General features: G+C 45.8%; 1 long non-coding RNA gene across 1 annotated transcript; it reads right to left on the bottom strand.

Annotated features, from left to right (window-relative positions):
* Nucleotides 1–8,086: 8,086 nt before the first annotated feature.
* Nucleotides 8,087–22,866, bottom strand: LOC139263997 (uncharacterized). Its single transcript, XR_011593268.1, has 4 exons — nucleotides 22,707–22,866; nucleotides 21,657–21,767; nucleotides 11,066–11,155; nucleotides 8,087–8,674 (listed from the first exon to the last, which is right to left on the bottom strand). It is a non-coding gene; the product is annotated as an uncharacterized lncRNA (long non-coding RNA).
* Nucleotides 22,867–23,253: the final 387 nt, after the last annotated feature.

Raw genomic sequence — 23,253 nt, forward strand, 5'->3', positions numbered from 1 at the left:
TAGACTGGGTCTTGTGTAATGAGAGAGAATTAATTAGCAATCTGGTCATGCGTGGCCCCTTGGGGAAGAGTGACGATAATATGTTAGAATTCTTCATTAAGATGGAGAGTGACACAGTTAATTCAGAGACGAGTGTCCTGAACTTAAAGAAAGGAAACTTCGGTGGTATGAGACGTGATTTGGCTAGGATAGACTGGTGAATGATACTTAAAGGGTTGATGGTGGATAGGCAATGGCAGACATTTAAAGATCACATGGATGAATTACAACTATTGTACATCCCTGTCTGGTGTAAAAATAAAACAGGAAAGGTGGCTCAACCGTGGCTTACAAGGGAAATTAGGGATAGTGTTAAATCTAAGGAAGAGGTAAATAAATTGGCCAGAAAAAGCAGCAAACCTGAGGACTGGGAGAAATTTAGAATTCAGCAGAGGAGGACTAAGGGTTTAATTAGGAAGGAGAAAATGGAGTATGAGAGTAAGCTTGGAGGGAACATAAAAACTGACTGCAAAAGCTTCTATATATATGTGAAGAGAAAAAGATTAGTGAAGACTAATGTAGGTCTCTTGCAATCAGAATCAGTGGAATTTATAATAGGGAACAAAGAAATGGCAGACCAATTGAACAAATACTTTGGTTCTGTTTTCACTAAGGAAGACATGAATAACCTCACGGAAATACTAGGGGACCGAGGGTTTAGCGAGAAGGAGGAACTGAGGGAAATCCTTATTAGTCAGGAAATGGTGTTAGAGAAACTGATGGGACGGAAGGCCAATAAATCCCCAGGGCCTGATAGTCTGCATCCCAGAGTACTTAAGGAAGTGGACCTAGAAATAGTAGATGCATTGGTGGTCATTTTCTAAAATATCATGGACTCTGGATCAGTACCTATGGATTGGAGGGTAGCTAATGTAAACCCACTTTTTAAAAAAGGAAGGAGAGAGTAAACCAGGAATTATAGACCGGTTAGCTTGACATCAGTGGTGGGGAAAATGCTGGAATTAATTATTAAAGATGTAATAGCAGCGCATTTGGAAAGCAGTGACAGGATCAGTCCAAGTCAGCATGGATTTATGAAAGGGAAATTCTGCTTGACAAATCTTCTAGAGTTTTTTGAGGATGTAACTGGTAGAGTGGATAAGGGAGAACCAATGGATGTAGTGTATTTGGACTTTCAAAAGGCTTTTGACAAGGTCCCACACAAGAGATTAGTGTGAAAAATTAAGGCACATGGTATTGAGGGTAATTTATTGACGTGGATAGAGAACTGTTTGGCAGACAGGAAGCAAAGAGTGGGAATAAACAGATCCTTTTCAGAATGGCAGGCAGGGACTAGTGGGGTGCCGCAAGGTTCAGTGCTGGGACCCCAGCCATTTTACAATATACATTAATGATTTAGACGAAGGAATTGAATGTAATATCTCCAAGTTTGCAGATGACACTAAGCTGGGTGGCAGTGTGAGCTGTGAGGAGGATGCTAAGAGGCTGTAGGGTGACTTGGACAGGTTAGGTGAATGGGCAAATGCATGGCAGTGCAGTATAATGTGGATAAATGTGAGGTTATCCACTTTGGTGGCAAAAACAGGAAGGCAGATTATTATCTGAATGGTGACAAATTATTAAATGGGGAGGTGCAATGAGACCTGGGTGTCATGGTACATCAGTCACTGAAGGTAGGCATGCAGGTACAGCAGGCGGTGAAGAAGGCAAATGGCATGTTGGCCTTCATAGCGAGAGGATTTGAGTATAGGAGCAGGGAGGTGTTACTGCAGTTGTACAGGGCCTTAGTGAGAGCACACCTTGAGTATTCTGTGCAGTTTTGGTCTCCTAATCTGAGGAAGGACGTGCTTACTATTGAGGGAGTGCAGCGAAGGATCACCAGACTAATTCCCGAGATGGCAGGACTGACATATGAAAAAAGACTGGATCTGCTAGGCTTATACTCACTGTAATTTAAAAGATTGAGAGGGGATCTCATAGAAACTTATAAAATTATGACGGGACTGGACAGGTTAGATGCAGGAAGAATGATCCCGATATTGGAGAAGTCCAGAACCAGGGGTCACAGTCTAAGGAAAAGGGGTAAGCCATATAGGATCGAAAAAAGGAGAAACTTTTTCACCCAGAGAGTTGTGAACCTGTGGAATTCTCTACCACAGAAAGTTGTTGAGTCCAGTTCGTTGGATATATTCAAGTGGGAGTTAAATGTGGCCCTTACGGCTAAGGGGATCAGGGAGTATGGAGAGAAGGTGGGAGTAGGGTACTGAAGTTGCATGGTCAGCCATGATCATATTGAATGGCGGTGCATGCTCGAAGGGCCTAATGGCCTGCTCCTGCACCTATTTTCTATGTTTCTATGTTTCCATAATTAGACCTCGATATGTTCTTTAGCAGAAAAAAACGGAAGTCCACACTGCCCTCGATCTGCTGAGTAAAACCTCACGGGATTGGTTTCAGAGACTGAATGCAGTCTTTAAAGCAGAAGTCAGATGCAGCTAGTCAACCCGTAAGGCCTTCCTTAAAAGAAGATTTACTAACTCAACTACTCCCACAAGTTGCTCCCCCAGTGGCTTCAGCAAAGCTGGTGAAAGGCTGCTGTTAATCACATTGGCATCCCTGAGAAGCGTGTGGCTGGTGATTTCTTGGGACTGGAGCTTGATAGGACTCAGTTGCAGACTGGGGCACTTCAGCTGTTGTTGGGACAGTCTGGCCCAGCTGGCTTTCTGGCACCTTGGTGGGTATTGTTTGAAGTAGTTATTTCTTGTTTGTCGGTTTGCGCTATTTGAATTTTGTACTTTGTAAAAGGCTGTTATAGGATTAAAAACAGAAAATGCTGGAAATCTCAGCGGGTCAGAGTGGGAATGGAGTGCAGAATTAAAGTGACAAGCGACCGGAAGTTCAGGGTCACATCGTGTGCAGCGAATACAGTATACTAAGTTGAAAGAATGACAAGTAAATCGCTGTTTCACTTGGAAGGAGTATTTGGGGCCCACTCTGACCTCTCTCTCCTCGGCCTCCTACACTGTTCCAATGAAGCTCAATGCAAGCTCGAGGAACAGCACCTCATCTTTTGTTTAGGCACTTTACAGCCTTTAGGACTCAACATCGAGTTCAACAATTTCAGAGTGTAACCATTGCCAATCTTTGGCTCCCTTCCCCCCTGCCCCCGACCCCGCCGCGAGCCTTTTTTTTAATTTGTCCTAGTCTCTAATGGCAGCTGGTCATTATCCCCCCATTCACACCCTATCTTGACTTATGTTTCTCTAACTCCTGGCATTACCATTTTAATTTGGCCCATCATCCCTTTTGTCTCTCTAATCTCTCGTGTCTTCCACCTTATCACAGACCTTCCCTTTTGTTTTTTCTTCCCCTCCCCCTTTCAGTGCATCTTAAGAATGGTGCAGAAATCCCGGTTTCTTCTTCCCGTGGGTGTTCGACTAAAAATAGGAGAAGAAATGTGCATTTGCCTTTTGGTCGAACGCTCACCAGAGATCCCGGTCCTGATGCCTCCTCTTCTTGCGCTACAGAGCGCGTTCACGTTGGGACGTCCATAGGAGTCACATGAGCCTGGACACCCAATGACGGTGAAGTGTTTTCTCATTCAAAGTAAAAGGATTTTCGTGAGTATGAAAATTCCTGTTACTATGAATGAGAAACACCCACAAACACCCAAACACTACATAAAACATTAAAAAAAACACCTCACATAAATACATTATAGAAATTGAAGTTGATAGAAATGTTTTTGAAAAAAAAATATTTGCCGATTTAAAAAAAGTTTTAATTATGGTTTAAAATAAAATTACCTGAGTGGGCAGGGTTTTTAACATAAACATATATTTTTAAATTTTATTTTTATATGTTTTTAAACTCTTACGCTGGTTAAAGTAGGCTATGTGCCTGCTTTTACCAGGCGCAAGTGTTTGAAGGACATTCGCAGGGCAAGAGATGGACAAATAGCCCAATCTCTGCTATGGGAATGTCCTTCTCCTGGAGATGCAGCTATCTGTCAAGCCAGAAACTTGACAGATTGGAAAAGCTGGTTTTCGGCGCATGCGCATTGCGTGTCGAAAGCCGGCTTTTCCGATGCCTTCCCGGGTCTGTACACATTCCGTACGGACTCAGGAAGGCCGGAATTTCAGGGCCAATGTGTTCTTTCTGAACACTCTCCAGTTCAGACGAAGGGTCATCGACCCGAAATGTTAACTCTGCTTTCTCGCTACAGACCGCTACAGACCGGAACCAATGTCCTAGGGGGAGTGTTTGCTAGTGCTGTTAGGGAGGAGTTAAACTAATATGGCAGGGGGATGGGAACCAATGCAGGGAGACAGGGAAACAAAAAGGAGACAAAAGCGAAAGACAGAAAGGAGATGAGGAAAAGTGGAGGGCAGAGAAACCCAAGAAAAACAAAAAGGGCCACTGTACAGCAAAATTCTAAAAGGACAAAGGGTGTTAAAAAAAGCAAGCCTGAAGGCTTTATGTCTTAATGCAAGGAGTATCCGTAATAAGGTGGATGAATTAACTGTGCAAATAGATGTTAACAAATATGATATGATTGGGATTACGGAGACGTGGCTCCCGGATGATCAGGGCTGGGAACTCAACATCCAGGGGTATTCAACATTCAGGAAGGATAGAATAAAAGGAAAAGGAGGTGGGGTAGCATTGCTGGTTAAAGATGAGATTAATGCAATAGTTAGGAAAGACATTAGCTTGGATGATGTGGAATCTATATGGATAGAGCTGCAGAACACCAAAGGGCAAAAAACGAGTTGTGTACAGACCTCCAAACAGTAGTAGTGATGTTGGGGAGGGCATCAAACAGGAAATTAGGGGAGCATGCAATAAAGGTGCAACAGTTATAATGGGTGACTTTAATATGCACATAGATTGGGCTAGCCAAACTGGAAGCAATACGCTGGAGGAGGATTTCCTGGAGTGCATAAGGGATGGTTTTCTAGACCAATATGTCGAGGAAGCAACTAGGGGGGAGGCCATCTTAGACTGGGTGTTGTGTAATGAGAGAGGATTAATTAGCAATCTCGTTGTGCGAGGCCCCTTGGGGAAGAGTGACCATAATATGGTGGAATTCTGCATTAGGATGGAGAATGAAACAGTTAATTCAGAGACCATGGTCCAGAACTTAAAGAAGGGTAACTTTGAAGGTATGAGGCGTGAATTGGCTAGGATAGATTGGCGAATGATCCTTAAGGGATTGACTGTGGATGGGCAATGGCAGACATTTAGAGACCGCATGGATGAACTACAACAATTGTACATTCCTGTCTGGCGTAAAAATAAAAAAGGGAAGGTGGCTCAACCGTGGCTATCAAGGGAAATCAGGGATAGTATTAAAGCCAAGGAAGTGGCATACAAATTGGCCAGAAATAGCAGCGAACCCGGGGACTGGGAGAAATTTAGAACTCAGCAGAGGAGGACAAAGGGTTTGATTAGGGCAGGGAAAATAGAGTACGAGAAGAAGCTTACAGGGAAAATTAAGACGGATTGCAAAAGTTTCTATCGGTATGTAAAGAGAAAAAGGTTAGTAAAGACAAACGTAGGTCCCCTGCAGTCAGAATCAGGGGAAGTCATAACGGGGAACAAAGAAATGGCAGACCAATTGAACAAGTACTTTGGTTCGGTATTCACGAAGGAGGACACAAACAACCTTCCGGATATAAAAGGGGTCAGAGGGTCTAGTAAGGAGGAGGAACTGAGGGAAATCTTTATTAGTCGGGAAATTGTGTTGGGGAAATTGATGGGATTGAAGGCCGATAAATCCCCAGGGCCTGAGGGACTGCATCCCAGAGTACTTAAGGAGGTGGCCTTGGAAATAGCGGATGCATTGACCGTCATTTTCCTACATTCCATTGGCTCTGGATCAATTCCTATCGAGTGGAGGGTAGCCAATGTAACCCCACTTTTTAAAAAAGGAGGGAGAGAGAAAACAGGGAATTATAGACCGGTCGGCCTGACCTCAGTAGTGGGTAAAATGATGGAATCAATTATTAAGGATGTCATAGCAGCGCATTTGGAAAGAGGTGACATGATAGGTCCAAGTCAGCATGGATTTGTGAAAGGGAAATCATGCTTGACAAATCTTCTGGAATTTTTTGAGGATGTTTCCAGTAGAGTGGACAAGGGAGAACCAGTTGATGTGGTGAATTTGGACTTTCAGAAGGCTTTCGACAAGGTCCCACACAAGAGATTAATGTGCAAAGTTAAAGCACATGGGATTGGGGGTAGTGTGCTGACATGGATTGAGAACTGGTTGTCAGACAGGAAGCAAAGAGTAGGAGTAAATGGGTACTTTTCAGAATGGCAGGCAGTGACTAGTGGGGTACCGCAAGGTTCTGTGCTAGGTCCCCAGCTGTTTACACTGTACATTAATGATTTAGACGAGGGGATTAAATGTAATATCTCCAAATTTGCGGATGACACTAAGTTGGGTGGCAGTGTGAGCTGCGAGGAGGATGCTACGAGGCTGCAGAGTGACTTGGATAGGTTAGGTGAGTGGACAAATGCATGGCAGATGAAGTATAATGTGAATAAATGTGAGGTTATCCACTTTGGTGGTAAAAACAGAGAGACAGACTATTATCTGAATAGTGACAGATTAGGAAAAGGAGAGTTGCAATGAGACCTGGGTGTCATGGTACATCAGTCATTGAAGGTTGGCATGCAGGTACAGCAGGCGGTTAAGAAAGTAAATGGCATATTGGCCTTCATAGCCAGGGGATTTGAGTACAGGGGCAGGGAGGTGTTGCTACAGTTGTACAGGGCCTTGGTGAGGCCACACCTGGAGTATTGTGTACAGTTTTGGTCTCCTAATTTGAGAAAGGACATTCTTGCTATTGAGGGAGTGCAGCGAAGGTTCACCAGACTGATTCCCGGGATGGTGGGACTGACCTATCAAGAAAGATTGGATCAACTGGGCTTGTATTCACTGGAGTTCAGAAGAATGAGAGGGGACCTCAGAGAAACGTTTAAAATTCTGATGCGTTTAGACAGGTTAGATGCAGGAAGAATGTATTTAGTTAATGTTGGGGAAGTCCAGAACCAGGAGTCACAGTCTAAGGATAAGGGGTGAGCCATTTAGGACCGAGATGAGGAGAAACTTCTTCACCCAGAGAGTGGTGAACCTGTGGAATTCTCTACCACAGAAAGTAGTTGAGGCCAATTCACTAAATATATTCAAAAAGGAGTTAGATGAAGTCCTTACTACTAGGGGGATCAAGAGGTATGGCGAGAAAGCAGGAAGGGGGTACTGAAGTTGCATGTTCAGCCATGAACTCATTGAATGGCGGTGCAGGCTAGAAAGGCCGAATGGCCTACTGCTGCACCTATTTTTCTATGTTTCTATGCTGTCTGACCCGCTGAGATATCCAGCATTTTCTGTTTTTATTCCAGATTCCAGCATCCGCAGTATTTTGCTTTTGTATTGCTGTTTTAGGGTTTTTGTTTCCTTGGTGGGTAAGCCCTAAATCACAACACCAAGACCTGCTCGTATTTTTGCTTGAGATATATGTAAATTATTGGGAACATTTCAGTGCAGTACTGAGGGAGTGCTGCACTGCTGAAGGTGTCGTCTTTTGGATGAGAATTTAAACCTGCCCTCTCAGGTTGACGTAAAAGATCCTACAGCATTATTTCAAAGAAGAGCAGAGATTTCTCCCCAGTGTCCTGGCCAATATTTATCCCTAAACCAACATTACGAAAACAGATGATCTGGTCATGACCTCATTGCTGTTTATGGGACCTTTCAATTTGACTGCTGGATTTCCTACAGTGCAAACATGGTTACACTTCAAAAATACTTCATTGGTTGTAAAGCACTTTGGGACATCCTAAAGTTATGAAAGGTGCTATATAAATGCAAGTTCTTTCTTTCTTTAAACATGTATATAAAATTGAACGTGGCCCGAGGCTCCATGCTATGCAAACAAAGATAAACGTTTTGATAGTGCTGGACTCACACATAGTTGCATCATATACAATCGGAAAAGACAGGCAGCGGACCTAAAATCTCATGTCTTTTGTTTGTAATGTTTGATTTATTTGACCGTGGATTAGACAACTGTTGGCAAATGATGCCCCTCAGTGAGTAATGAGGAAAGCTTTTTTGCTTTTTGTAAAATAAAACTTTTGCTGCTAATAATGTTTACCATTCTGTTCTCAGGATGATTGCAGCAAAGGATATACACTGGTGCTTCCTGCACCCCTCCACTCTCCTCCTCCTGCCTCCCCACAATGAAACCAGCTGGAGGATAAGTGTGCTTGGAGGAGTCTTCCAGTCAGGCACGACATGCATTTTTTAAACTGACCTCATGCTCTCATTGCAAATGATTCAGATTGCGATTCAAATATTATAATTATTAGTTTTACATTCAAATGTAATTCTGGATTACACCTAATCTACAGAATTGGAGTAGATTGCTGTGTGATGGATTATCGTGTGGGAACCAGCCTGATTTATCTGCTCCAGATGTGGTAAATGTGCTTCACAACAGGAGCCTTATTAACTTCAGATTTCCAAATCCTTTCTGGTAATCCACTTTAGTTCAGCACTGGGTTAAATACTTCCTCTACTCTTGGCCAGCCCAGCTCCACCACTGGCAAAAAGCATCATTTACACCTCTCAGAAGTCACCAAGCTGCATGATGCTAATGAAATCCTGAGGAGATGAAATAGGAACAATTATTATGCTAATCCTTTTCAACTGTACAATCTGCACCTTATATAAACCCAGAAACAAGTATAATCCAAACCATCTGAATCTATTTGTTTATAGGCAATCAGTCACAAGGCAAAATGATTTCAATCTGTTATCAGTATTTTTCTCTCAATTCCCTTTTAGGTCACACAGCTAAATGTAATGTCAATCTATTTAGCAACTTTTGATACATTGGAGCTTCTGTTTTCTATCAGCTTGGATAATCAATGTTTTGACAAAGTCTTAGTTGCAATTAGTACGCCATCGCTAAACTCCAGATGGATCTTAACATTTTTGCATTCTCAATGATCTTTTGCGTGAAAAAAAATGTCTCTCAAAATGTATTGAGATAAATGTCCCCCTCTGTGGCCCCTCTAAAACACTAAGTTCAATTGGTGTGATGGTTGAGTTGTTCCATGGTCTTCAAGCCTGAAGTTTTTTGTACAACTGAAGGAATTGCTATAGCTGTGATCATTTGGCTAATGGAAAGTAGACAAAACAATTTTTTGGTTGATTGCATCCATGTTTGTAAAATTTGCAGATAAAAATGGACATTACATTGATGGGACCAAATTTGGTGCATTCTAGTTTAGTGCTAATGTAAGCAAACGTTAAAGTGATAAAGTAACCAGTGTTCATTTGTTTAGGCTTCTGGATGAAGTCATTTTGCCCATTTTTCAAAATATCTCGTTTGATGTCTAAGCCTCGAACAGATTTGTCAGATTTGCTTTAAACTGACAGAGTGCAGTTGTTTCTTTCATTAGAATGAGACCAGCCATGGAAGTCCATGTTTGAAATAATCAAAGTTAAAAAGTGAATTGTTATTTAATGAGGCCTATACAGAATGAGTAATGCGGTGGGTACATGCAAACACAGGTCTATGTCAATAATCAGACACAATAACAGCCATTTGTACTTCCAGATGGACACATTGGCCCCAAGTTTCCACACGCGGCAAAAAAGGCGCACCTCAGAGCTGGGCGCCTGTTTTTGGCGCCGAAAACGGCGCCTGAAAAAAAAATGCGGTATTCTCGAGATCCTTGGAGCTCGATGTCTGCTTGGCGCGGCGCACAGGGGGCGGAGCCTACCACTCGCGCCGATCTTGTAAGTAGGAGGGGGCGGGTACAATTGAAATGAGGCTTCTTGGTGCCGGCAACCCTGCGCGTGCGCGTTGGAGCGTTCGCGCAGTCTGAAGTAAACATTGGCACTCGGCCATTTTTAAAAGTGCTGCAGAAAAAGTGAAGATTTGTTTCTTGGACCCCTGCAAAGGCTTGTATTTTAATTTTCTTGATATTTCTTTGTGTGAGGGAGTGCTTTTAGCAGCAGTGCTGAATAAATCACCTGCTGAAATCAGTGAGTTCAGCTTTTCACTGCTAAACTTGCAGAACCGGTGCCTGCAAATTAAGGACTGTGTTTGAAGAAATAAAAGTGCCAATTCAACTTTGCAATGGATCAACTTCCACCAAGAACAAAGAATTTGTTGCATGAGGAAGCAAACCATTGCATAATATGTGGTGCACCCATTCTGCAAATTTAAATATAAAGATGTCGATGTGGCTGCCTCTCCCTGTCCAAATGGCCTCAGTCAATCCCCCTCACAGCTCGAAGGCTGCTACTGTTGTTTCTTCGGCTCCCGGCCAGCCACTGACGCCGCTGCAATCCCATGGCCGAATGGCCTCAAGTCCGTCCGGGTGCTGCATCTTCGCAGGGAATGAAGGCCTGCCTCAAGCACCGCAGCTCAGCTCGAAGGCTGCTTGCTGCCTGCCGCTGCCGTCGAGACGAGACACTGACGCCACACCCCTGCCTGAAAGGCCTGCCTGAAGCACTTTCACACAGTTGGGAACATGGTTTATTTAATCTTTTCTTTGCTTATAAATTTTTATTCAGGTTGGATTTATTTGTATAATATTTGTATAAATATAACTAAGGATTGATTGTCGAATTTAATGACTTCCCTTCCGCCCCCCACCTCGTTCCCTACGCCTAATTTGTAACCTGTGCCTGATTTTTTAAAGTGTAGACAAGGTTTTTTCAAGCATACAAAAATCTTCACTTGCTCCATTCTAAGTTAGTTTGGAGTACGTTTTCACTGTGGAAACTTTCAAATCAGGCGTCAGTGGCCGGACACGCCCCCTTTTGAAAAAAAAATTCAGTTCCAAAGTGAAACTGTACTACCTGACTAGAACTGCAGAAAACTAAATGTGGAGAATTCCGATTTCTAAGATACTCCGTTCTACACCAGTTGCTCCTAAAAATCAAGAGCAAATCATGTGGAAACTTGGGGCCATAGTTTCCTGTAGCATTTATTCAAAAGGAGGAAAGTAAAGGTTGACGATCCCCCTGAATACTTACTGGATAGACATCATGGTCCAGTGTGGTACAAGGCCTGGAGACCAGAAGATCCCATGCTGTACAAAAGCAAAATACTGCAGATGCTGGAATCTGAAATAAAAACAGAGAATGCTGGAAATCTCAGCGGGTCAGGCAGCATCTGTGGAGAGAAAAACAGAGTTAACGTTTCAGGTCGACGACCCTTCGTCAGGCTGTACTGAGTTCGCTGATCACACCTGAGGCAATGGTTGGTGTGGTAAAGCTGATAGTTGTCCTGGTTAACCCTTGCCACTGGATAAAGGCCTAGCCGTGTGGTGGCTGATGTGCAACGGTCACCACACGTTAAAAAAAAAAATCGATGCACAGGCATCCTCCACCGCTGGAGTTCAGGACTGGAATATCGGGTCTTTCATTGAAACATCTGCAAACTCATCCCTTTTGGTGTGGAAGCAAGTTATCCTCATTCGAGGGACTGCTGATGATGATGATGGCTGATATCAATGATTCTAGGCAATTAAGAAAAATGAGCCAAAACGCCCATTCCCGATCTCCATCCGGTGACCCTTTTTGGGAAGTATGTGTGTGTGTATGAGCAATGCTTGAGGACAGGATCAACTTGCCTGTGATGCCCTCTCTGATGAAATAGCCTGCTGCAACTCACTGGGCTCACATGTATATGAAATTAAGTTGATGCTGCTGGCATTTTGTTGGAGTTAGAAGAAGTCTAAAAATATTGATTGTGTTGTGTATCTGTAAAGCATGCACTCCCATGTTCCACCACCAGGGAGCACATCCCCTGAACTCCCAAGGGATCCCAGCATGCTTTGGGAGCACTGTATATAAGCCGGCCCCTAAGGCCTGTTCCTCACTCTGGAGTGTCTTAATAAAGACTGAGGTCACTGTTACTTTAATCTCCCTGTGTGCAGTCTCATGTGTTTGGAACACAATAACTGGCAACGAGTATACAAATCTAACGCAAAGGTGCAGCAAACTGTGGACATCCTGGAGAAGTTCTCGGTGTGTGAGGACTGGGAAGCCTATGTCAAATGGCTAGACCAGTACTTTGTAGCCAACGAGCTGGACGGAGAAGGAAGCGCTGCAAAAAGGAGAGCGGTCCTCCTCACGGTCTGCGGGGCACCGACCTACAGCCTCATGAAGAATCTTCTGGCTCCGGTGAAACCCACAGAGAAGTCGTAGAAGGAGCTGTGTACACTGGTTCAGGAGCATCTTAACCAGAGGGAGAGTGCTGATGGCGAGATATCGGTTCTACACGTGCCAGCGATTTGAAGGTCAGGAAGTGGCGAGCTACGTCGCCGAGCTAAGGCGACTTGCGGGACAATGTGAGTTTGATGGCTACCTGCAGCAAATGCTCAGAGACTTTTTTGTACTGGGCATTGGCCACGAGACCATCCTACGAAAACTTTTGACTGTATAGACACCGACTCTCAGTAAGGCCATTGCGATAGCACAGGCGTTTATGTCCACCAGTGATAACACCAAACAAATCTCTCAGCACACAAGTGCTAGCAATGTTCATAAATTAACTGGAACTGTATTTGCGAGCAGAAATGTAAAGGGCAGAAACCACGAGTCTGCAACTGCCAGCAGGCCTCAGATGACCCAGACGACTCAGAGTCCGCAACAAAGGATGAATGCAAGGCAATTCACACCTTGTTGGCGTTGTGGAGGCTTCCATTCAGCCTATTCATGCCGCTTCAAAGGGTATGTTTGCAAGAGCTGTGGAACAATGGGACACCTCCAATGAGCTTGCAGACGAGCTGCAAGCTCTGCAAAACCTGCTAACCACCACGTGGCAGAGGAAGATTGGTCCATGGTGGATCAAAGCAATTTCGAGCCTCAGAGAGAGCAAAGCAATTTCGAGCCTCAGAGAGAGGAAGCAGATGCTGAAGTACATGGGGTGCATACATTTTCAATGAAATGTCCACCTATAATGCTAAACGTAAAATTGAATGGCTTACCCATAGCCATGGAACTGGACACTGGCGCTAGCCAATCCATCATGAGTAAAAAGATGTTTGAGAGACTGGTGCAACAAGGCACTCAGACCAGCCCTGAGCCCCATCCACACGAAACTGAGAACGTACACCAAAGAGCTCATCACTATCCTGGGCAGACCCATCATCAAGGTCACCTACGAGGGCACGGTGCATGAACTGCCACTCTAGATTGTCCCAGGCGATGGCCCCACACTACTTGGAAAGCGCTGGCTGGGCAAAATCCGTTGGAACTGGGATGATATCCCAGCGCTATCACATGTCGATGAGGCCTCATGTACCCAGGTTCTTAACAAATTTCCTTCCCTTTTTGAGCCAGGCATTGGAAACATTTCCGGGGCGAAGGTGCGGATCCACTTGATCCCAGAGGCATGACCCATTCACCACAAGGCACGAGCGGTACCTCACATGATGAGGGAGAGAGTGGAAATCGAGCTGGATGGGCTGCAACACGAGGGCATCATCTCCCCAGTGGAATTCAGCGAGTGGGCCAACCCGATTGTTCAAAAGTGATGGCAGAGTCAGGATTTGTGACGATTATAAAGTAACTATTAATCGTTTCTTGCTACAGGACCAATACCCGCTACCCAAGGGCAACGACCTATTTGCGATGCTGGCAGGAAGCAAGATGTTCACCAAGCTCGACCTGACTTCGACCTACATGACGCAGGAGCTGGAGGAGTCTTCGAAGGTGCTCACCTGCATCAACATGCACAAGGGACTGTTCATCGACAACAGATGCCCGTTTTGAATTCGGTCGGCTGCAGCGATCTTCCAGAGAAGCATGGAGAGCTTCCTCAAGTCAGTACCACGCACTGTGGTTTTTCAGGAAGACATTATGGTCATGGGTCGGGACACCGTCGAGCACCTACAAAATGTGGAGGAGGTCCTCCAGCGACTGGATCGCGTAGGGCTGTGGCTGAAGAGGTTGAAATGCGTATTCATGGCAACAGAAGTGGAGTTTTTGGGAGAAAGATTGCGGCGGACGGCATTCGGCCCACAGACGCCAAGACAGAGACTATCAGGAACGCGCCCAGGCCACAGAATGTCACGGAGCTGCGATCGTTCCTGGGACTTCACAACTATTTTGGAAACTTCCTAACAGGGTTAAGCACCCTCTTAAAGCCCCTACATGTGTTATTGCGTAAAGGTGAGAACTGGGTATGGGGAAAAAATGAAGTAATTGCTTTTGAGAAAGCCAGAAACATTTTGTGCTGCAACAAGCTAACGTTGCGGGGAAGTTGCAACCTGTCGACTATGCCTCCAGGAGCTTGTCTAAGGCCGAGAGGCCTACAGCATGATTGAGAAAGATGCATTAACGTGTGTGTTCGTGGCAAAGAAAATGAATCAGTACATGTTTGTCCTCAAATTTGAGCTGGAAACCGATCAGAAGGCCCTTATATCAGTTCACTGAAAACAAGGGGATAAATACTGATGCCTCAGCCCGCATACAAAGGTGGGCACTCGCACTATCAGCATATAACTGTACCATCCGCCACAGGCCAGGCACCGAGAACTGTGCGGATGCTCTCAGTCGGCTACCATTGCCCACCACGAGGGTGGAAATAGCGCAGCCTGCAAACTTGTTGATGGTGGCACAGCCCGCAGACTTGTTGATGGTCATGGAAGCATTTGAAAATTATAAATCACCTGTCACGGCCTGCCAGGTTCGGACTTGGACCAGCCAAGATCCTCTGCTGTCCCTAGTAAAAAACTGTGTACTGCATGGGAGCTGGGCCAGCATCCCCGTTGAAATGCAAGAGCTAATCAAGCCATTCCAGTGGCGAAAGAATGAGCTGTCCATTCAGGCAGACTGCCTGTTGTGGGGTAACCACGTAGTGCTACCCAAAAAGGGCAGGGAGACGTTCATCTCGGATTTCCACAGCACACACCCGGGTATAGTAATGATGAAAGCGATAGCCAGATTCCACGTGTGGTGGCCCGGTATCGACCTTGACTTAGAGTGCTGTGTACAGCAACGCGCCCAGAGAGGTACCACTAAGTTTGTGGTCCTGGCCCTCCAGACCATGGTCGAGGATCCATGTCGACTATACGGGCCCGTTTCTCGGTAAAATGTTCCTGGTGGTGGTGGATGCTTTTTCAAAATGGATTGAATATGAAATAATGTCGGGAAGCACCGCCACCACCACCATTGAAAGCCTGAAGGCCATGCTTGCCACCCACGGCCTGCCTGACATACTGGTCAGTGACAACGGGTCATGTTTCACCAGTGCCAAATTTAAAGAATTCATGACCCGCAATGGAATCAAACATGTCACATCGGCCCCGTTTAAACCAGCCTCCAATGGGCGGGCAGAGCGGGCAGTACAAAAAATTAAACAGAGCCTTAAACGAGTCACAGAAGGATCACTCCAAACCCGCCTGTCCTGAGTACTGCTCAGCTACCGTAGGAGACCCCACTCGCTCACAGGGGTGCCCCCGGCTGAGCTACTCATGAAATAGACACTTAAAACCAGACTCTCGCTGGTTCACCCCAACCTGCATGATCAGGTAGCGAGCAGGCAGCAGCAACAAAATGTAAACGATGGTCACGCCATTGTGTCACGGGAAATTGATCTGAATGACCCTGTGTATGTGCTAAACTATGGACATGGTCCCAAGTGGATTGTAGGCATGGTGATAGCTAAAGAAGGGAGTAGGGTGTTTGTAGTCAAACTAGAAAATGGACAAATTTTCAGAAAGCACCTGGACCAAACGAGGCTGCGGTTCACAGACTGCCCTGAACAACCCACAGCAGACACCGCCTTTTTTGAGCCGTCAACACACACCGAAAGGATCAACGACACCATGCCGGACCAGGAATTTGAAACCATCACGCCAATAGCCCAGCAAGGCCAGGCTCACCCAGCAGCCCTGCGGAGCCAACAACACGCCAGCCCAGCAAGGGCACAGCCAACACACCAGAACAGACATTTGTACCGAGGCGGTCCACCAGGGAAAGAAAGGCTCCCGACCGCCTCACCTTGTAAATAGTTTTCACTTTGACTTTGGGGGGGGGGAAAGTGATGTTGTGGAGCTGTAAAGCATGCACTCCCATGTTCTGCCACCAGGGAGCGCATCCCCTGAAGTCCCAAGGGATCCCAGCATCCCTTGGGAGCACTGTACATAAGCCGGCCCCGAAGGCCTGTTCCTCACTCTGGAGTGTCTTAATAAAGACTGAGGTCACTGTTACTTTAACTTCCCTGTGTGCAGTCTCATCTGTGTTAGGAACACAATGGATTGTACAGGTTGAACCTCCCTTATCCGGGACTCCCTTATCCGGCACCAACCTTCGTCCGGCACCATTCCCGGCCGCTCCGACCTGAACAAATTGAAGTCCTTCCTCGCTGCCAACTCTCACAATCGCTGGCCTGACCTCGCGATCCATCGCGCCTCCCCCCCACCCCCAACCGGGGTGGTTCGGTGTCTGCCTAGGCTGGGGCACTTTTGCCTCGAGTTAAAAATCGAGCCGTTTGTCTGTATTTAAATATCAAAATTTCTCTAGTTATTCCAAAAATGATGACCGTTGAAATCAATAAATGCTGGCAATATACCAATGAACTCGCAGCTCCAAGCCAGCCAGTCCCGATATCGCCTTGCTCAGTACCTGTACCATGCAATTTAACATGACCTCCCCTTGTCGGCAACATCACTTATCCGCACAGGCCAGGTCCTGAGGGTGACGGATAAGAGAGTTTCAATCTGTATTTTCAACAGAGCAGAATTTTTTTTACATTTTAGGATAGATTTTAACTTTACCCACTCGACAGAAACTCGGTTGAAATGACAGCAGGGTATTTCCTGCCATTTTATGTGCTGGGCTTTTGGCACGGTGTTAGTCCCCCCACCACATGTCGGGGTCCGATGCATTTGGACACAGGTGGAACTTTAGCCGCTGAGCGCGGCAGTGATGCCCAGTGTCGGAGCCACCGGTGAAAGCTGGCAGCAAGCGGGACCAGATGAGGCCTACAAAAGTAACTATTTAAAAATGATCTTTCTTAGGTTTCGTTGTGGGCCAGGAAGAACAGGAGCATTCCTCCGGGCCCCACAAGGAAATCTTCGGCCTCCCCTGCTCTGGGATCCAAGCTCGGTCGCCTCCAAACCAACCCCCGACCACTTCCCTTCTGCCGGAAACCATTCCCTCAGGTCCCCAGCGGCAGCCGTCTGACGTCCGAGATCCCTTTCCCGCCCACCACTCAGTGAGCGATTCCAGCCGCTTTTGGGCAGCAGTTCAACTTGGATCATCTAAGTGAAGCCCAGGAATTCAAAATCTCCCAGGCCTCACACTGCAAGAGCCGGGATGGTTTGGCGTCTGCCGAGGATGGGGCACTTATGCCCAGAGTTTAAAATCGAGCCGTTTGTCTGTATTTAAATATCAAAATTTCTCTAGTTATTCCTAAAATGATGACTGTTGAAACCAATAAATGCTGGCAATGTAACTATTGCTGAAATTTTACATGAGGAAAAAATTTGTAGGGCTATGGAGAAAGGGCGGGGGAGTGGGACTAGCTGAAGTGCTCATGCAGAGAGCCAGCATGGGCTCGACAGGCCGAATGGCATCCTTCTGTGTTGTAACAATTCTATGATTCTATGATAATCGCTTGTTTCGTATTTTACACTTTGAAAGTTGTTGGTTGGAAGAAGCTACTCATGTTTTGGAAAGTTTCATGATCTATTATACATTAAAAACACTGGTTGGCTGCAATGTTCGAACAGCATTTCGCCTCAGAGGCATTGTGCTGTAAGGGTCATATGATGTGACTCATTAGTTTAAGTGCGACTCCCCATAATGTTATGTAATAGACTGCTGCGTTCTCTCTGTCTCCAGGCATATATTCTCAGATTTTACAATCAGCCCGCTCCACCCCCACCACCCAAAATTCTGAACTCTCAAACTGCTCCCTTGCCTTTATTTGCTCATGACCAGAAGAAAGATTTAAATCCCAGATGTCCATGAAGGCAATTTATCTGGACCAAAACAGAAAGTGTATGCACGATGAGCTGCCAACACAGACCCTGCTTTTAAACGGTCTCGGTGCAAACAGTACCAACTGCAATCTGAACAAAATTGTGTCTATGTTTTCTCATCCAAACTGTATGCTCCCTTTGCCCCCCCCCCCTCCCCCCTCCCCCCTCCCCCCTCGCACAGACAATTCATTGGGGCAGGGAAGAGGAGGACAGAGGAGCTGAGGAGATGAATGGACAGAAGGGAAGGGTAGATAGGGAGGAGAGGAGAGGGAAGGGGGAGGCAAGGAAGGCAAGAGGAAGGGAAATATTAAAATGACCTTGTTCCTCATCTCTTCCCTTTTAAACTACCCACCCAACCCCTGTATCCTTCACCTCCTTCTTCTCCTGTATCCTCCCTCTTCCTCCATCAATTATTCCCCTCTAAACTCACTTGATTCCTGGGGGCCGAAATTCAACACCTCACCGCTCGCTGCCGCCCCACTGCCACCGACATTGCTCTTGCAGATCCGCCCAGTGCCACTTTCGAGGTGGCCTGGAGCGGGCGGGAGGGCAGAGCCGCCGGGAACCGCCTGCTGATGTCAGCGGACGGCCGAGTGGCGCGACTGACCTCCCGCCCGCCGAGCTCCCATATTGATGCGGGCGGGAGTCGGCGGGAGTCGGCGCCAGAACGGGGGTGGACCGCTGGTTGGAGGCTGGGCTGTCGCTGACAGTAACTATGAAGAACCTGAAAAAAAGGTTAGTGAACATTTATAAAAAAAAATTCACAACTTACCTGGATGGGAAAGACCTCCCCTGAAGGTCTTGCGATAGTTTTTAATTTTTTACTGATGATTTTTTTTTCAGGTCTTCGACCCTCCCTGGGCCCGACTCCATCCTCGGTGACATTTGGGCAGCAAGCACCTCTGCCATCGAGAATGAGACTTCCCGTCCGCTGCCGCCCAGATTGGCGGCGTACGTCGTCCATTTGTTGCCCGCCGACCTTCGAGGGACCTCGGCGATGAATATCCCGCCCAAAGTACTGTCCGGTTCCTCGGCGGCCATCGGCGGCACTTTGGGTGGCACTTGGGCGGGCGTAGGCCTTGATGAAAATCGGCCCCCTGGTGTGCAACACCATGGGAAATCGACTACCTGTCATTTCAAAAATAATTTGAAAATCGGAAAACAAGTGAACAGGATGGATTAATTAAGAATAATAGAGCTCCATGACGCAAATGTGCCCCAGATTCCTACCTCTTCTTGTCTATTCAATCATAGAATGGTTACAGCACAGAAGGAGGCCATTTGGCCCATGCCGGCTCTCTGCAAGAGCACTTCAGCCAATCCCATTCCCCCATCCTTTTCCCAGAGCCCTGCAATCCTTTTTTCCTTCAGGTACTTATCAAATTCCCTTTTGAAAGCCACAATTGAATCTGCCTCCAGCACCCTTTCAGGCAGCACATTCTAGATCTTAACCTCTCGCTGCGTAAAAAAGTTTTTCCTCGTGTCGTCTTTGGTTTTTCTGCTAATCACCTTAAACCTGTGTCCTCTGGTTCTCAAGCCTTCCACCAATGGGAACAGTTTCTCTCTATCAACTCTGTCCAGACCCCTCATGATTTTGAATACCTCTATCAAATCTCCTCTCAACCTTCTTTGCTCGAAGAACAACCACAGCTTCTCCAGTCTATCCACATAACTGAAGTCCCTCATTCCTGGAATCATTCTTGCAAATCCTTTCGTAGTACCCTCTCTAAGGCCTTCACATCCTTCCTAAAGTGCAGTGCCCAGAATTGGACATAATACTCCAGTTGAGGCCGAACCAATGTTTTATAAAGGTTATCATAACATTCTTGCTTTTGTACTCTATGCCTCTATTTATGAAGGATCTCATATGCTTTTTTAACTGCTTTCTCAACTTGCCCTGCCTCCTTCAACGATTTGTGCACATATACTCTCAGGCCTCTCTATTCATGCACCCACTTTCGAATTGTACCCTTTAGTTTATATTGCCTCTCCTCATTGTTTCTAGCAAAATGTATCACTTCACACATTTCTGCATTAAATTTCATCTGCCATGTGTCAGCCTATTCCACCAGCCTGTCTATGTCCTTTTGAAGTCTGTCACTATCTTCCTCACTGTTCACTATACTTTCAAGTTTTGTGCATTCAACCAGTGAGCAGCTAGCTGTGTTAAACAGACCAGGAAGACCCCAAGTTCAACTGCTATCACCATCCTATCTCTCCTGTCCGTGCTGAGCTAGTTAATCATCATGTGGGCCAGTGCAAGGGGTGCCTCAGCGCTCTAATTCAAAAAATGGAAAATTGGCCAAGGTTCTCGACCCTGATTGCCATCCTACTGGAAGTGTGCATGTGTGGAATAAAATTAGGCCAGGGCTAGGCCTAGATTTTTGGTTCCTTTCCCCCTCCTTCATGATGGCATATCCTGCCAACACCCTCTCCCAAGGCTCATACATGGACACAGCACGGAGTCAAGATTCTCAGGAGAAGAGACAAGAGAACTGGTTCGGATCAAAGCAAAAGACAAAATGTACATCTTTTGATAGCTGAATATTGTTAAATTAGCTATTAGCAAACTGTGCTGGAGGCTGATGAATTCATTTTGAAGCTGTGTAAATGAGGTGACTCTTTGCCTGATTCAATTAAAAAACAGAGCTCAATATTTCACATTTTGCTAAAAATATAAGGTAGGTGTGTTTTTCTCCCAACATTAATAAAATAAAAACAAACTCCCTGGAGTGTGCAGCTTGGATTTGTGCTAACGTGATTTTAGCAGCAGCTATCGTAGTGGTAATTATTTGGGGTTGAAATGGAGGAGAATGGGGTGGAGGGGGTTATCACATCCACTTGACTCAATTTAAATATGGCAGAACCGGCTTAAAGGAAACTGGCCTTTTTCTTGGAGGACAATTCAGCTGCAGTTTTTGGCGTGGATTTAGGGCAGTGTCCTTTAAGAACACATTGTCCTCTGTTAATCGCCCCAAACCACTGCAAAATGGACAATAATTTTGTGATGATTGCACATGAATCTGTTTTTATGGTATTGTTCGATGGATCAATGATGACCAGGACACCGGAAGAACTCTCCTGCTCTTCTTCCAATAGTGATATGGGATCCACCAGAGCAGACCAAACAGACCCCTTGGTTTATTTTCTCATCCAAAAGACAATGAGGGTGTTGGGATTGCTGCCTGTCTTAAGAATATAAGAAATAGGAGCAGGAGTAGGCCATTTGGCCCCTCAAGCCTGCTCCGCTATTCAATGGGATCATGGCTGATCTTCTACCTCAACTCCACTTGCCTGCACTATCCTCTACCCCTTGATTCCCTTAATATCCAAAAATCTATCGATCTCTGTCTTGAATATACTCAACGACTGAGTTTCCACAGCGCTCTGGGGTAGAGAATTCCAAAGATTCACCACCCTCTGAGTGAAGAAATTTCTCCTCATCTCAGTCTTAATTGACCGACTACTTATTCTGAGACTGTAACCCCTGGTTCTAGACTCCCCAGCCAGGGAAAACATCCTCCCTGCATCTACCCTGTCAAGCCCTGTAAGAAAGTTAACATTCTCTATATTGGGACCATGTTCTCAATGTTATGGGATTTGCACTGTAGTATGCACTTCATTATCACCTGTAAAATGCTTCACTTCCAAGGTGCTTTGTATCCAGCTAATTTTCACGGAGCAGCATTCAATTTGATAATTGTTGAATATTGAATCTCAAGATAAATTTGAATCCAATCCTGAAGAAATAAAATGTGCCCTCATTAACAGATAGATAAGAGCACTAATTACATTTTTTTAACATTAGTGTAAACCCATTTCATTCACCAACAGTTCCCCTTCAGGGAATGGAAGAAGTACTATGCTTCAAGGGATAGAAAAGTGTTGGTAACAATGAAGAGGAAAGTGCTCATTGTTAAACATTTATGTTAAAGTTCCTGGGCTATGTTTTATTGGCCTTGCACTATCATGGAACTCTATTTGGCTGGGCTCCAGCATACAAATACAATTCTGTAGCACGTAAACAATGCATCCTATTCCTCATTAGTGCTAGTGTGTATTTCCTGTCGAAATCTGCTGTTTAAAGGGCAGAGACAGCATTAATGTACTTGTTAACGGCTCTCATGATTCTGAATCTGTGTTTCTTTTTTCGTCCCCTGAAAGAAAATATTGTGCCCATTGACCCCCAACGTTATAGCAGTTTCTCCCATCTAACTTACAACCTCTTCTCTTAAAGAGTAGATCATGCTCGGGAATCGTTCCATAAACACTGGCAGCCTGTCGGGTTCTTTGCTCAAGTGCCCAGGGCCATTTGTGAAACTCACAGACTGGGGTCTATTTTCACACTGGGCAAGTGGGGCGGGTGCTGCTAAGTTGGGAGGCGGGAGTGGCCTCTATGCTTTTGAGACCCGGCCTCATTTACATTCGCCAGACGAGCTGCTGGGCGGCAAAAGGGCGTCCCGGCACAACTCGGCAGATACGGCAAAGGAAACTGGGCCCGAGCTGCCACCAGGAAGGGAAGTTATGTCGGGGTGGAGAGGAGTCACAAACGCGGAAGGTGGGGGGGGGGGGGGTGGTGGAATGGGGGTCCCGGGGCGGCAGCAGCCCAGGTTATTTCTGGGCACCTCGGAGGTGCACTCATGCTTCTCTGGGGCTCGCAAAAATAATTCAACACTTACCTTTGGTGGGCCTGTTCTTCTCCATCACCTGGAGAACGGACCAGTTGATGCCTAAAATGGCAATCAGGATTCTTTTTATGTCACAGGACCCCCATTTCCATATTTAAAGGGACCGACTACCTGGAGCAAGGGCAGTGCTTGGACACACGAAGAAGTAGGTCCCTTTTAAAATGGCGTTGGCAGCATTACCGGTGTCAGCTGTGGCTCAGTAGGTAGCACTCTTGCCTCTGAGTCAGAAGGTTGTGGGTTCACATCCCACTCCAGTCACTTGAGCATAAAAAAATGTAGGGAGACACCCCCAGTGCAGTGCTGAGGGAGTGCTGCACTGTCAGATGTGTCGTCTTTTGGATGAGACTTTAAACCGAGGCCCCGTCTGCCCTCATAAGTGGACTTAAAAGATCTCATGGCACTATTGCAAAGAAAACCAGTGGAGTTATCTCCAGTGTCCTGGCTAATATTTATCTCTCATCAACATAACAAAAAAAATAGATTATCTGGTCATTATCACAGTGCTGTTTGTGGGAATTTACTTGTATGTAAATTGGCT

The sequence above is a fragment of the Pristiophorus japonicus genome, chromosome 5 (genome assembly GCF_044704955.1).
Source record: "Pristiophorus japonicus isolate sPriJap1 chromosome 5, sPriJap1.hap1, whole genome shotgun sequence".
NCBI lineage: Eukaryota > Metazoa > Chordata > Chondrichthyes > Pristiophoridae > Pristiophorus > Pristiophorus japonicus.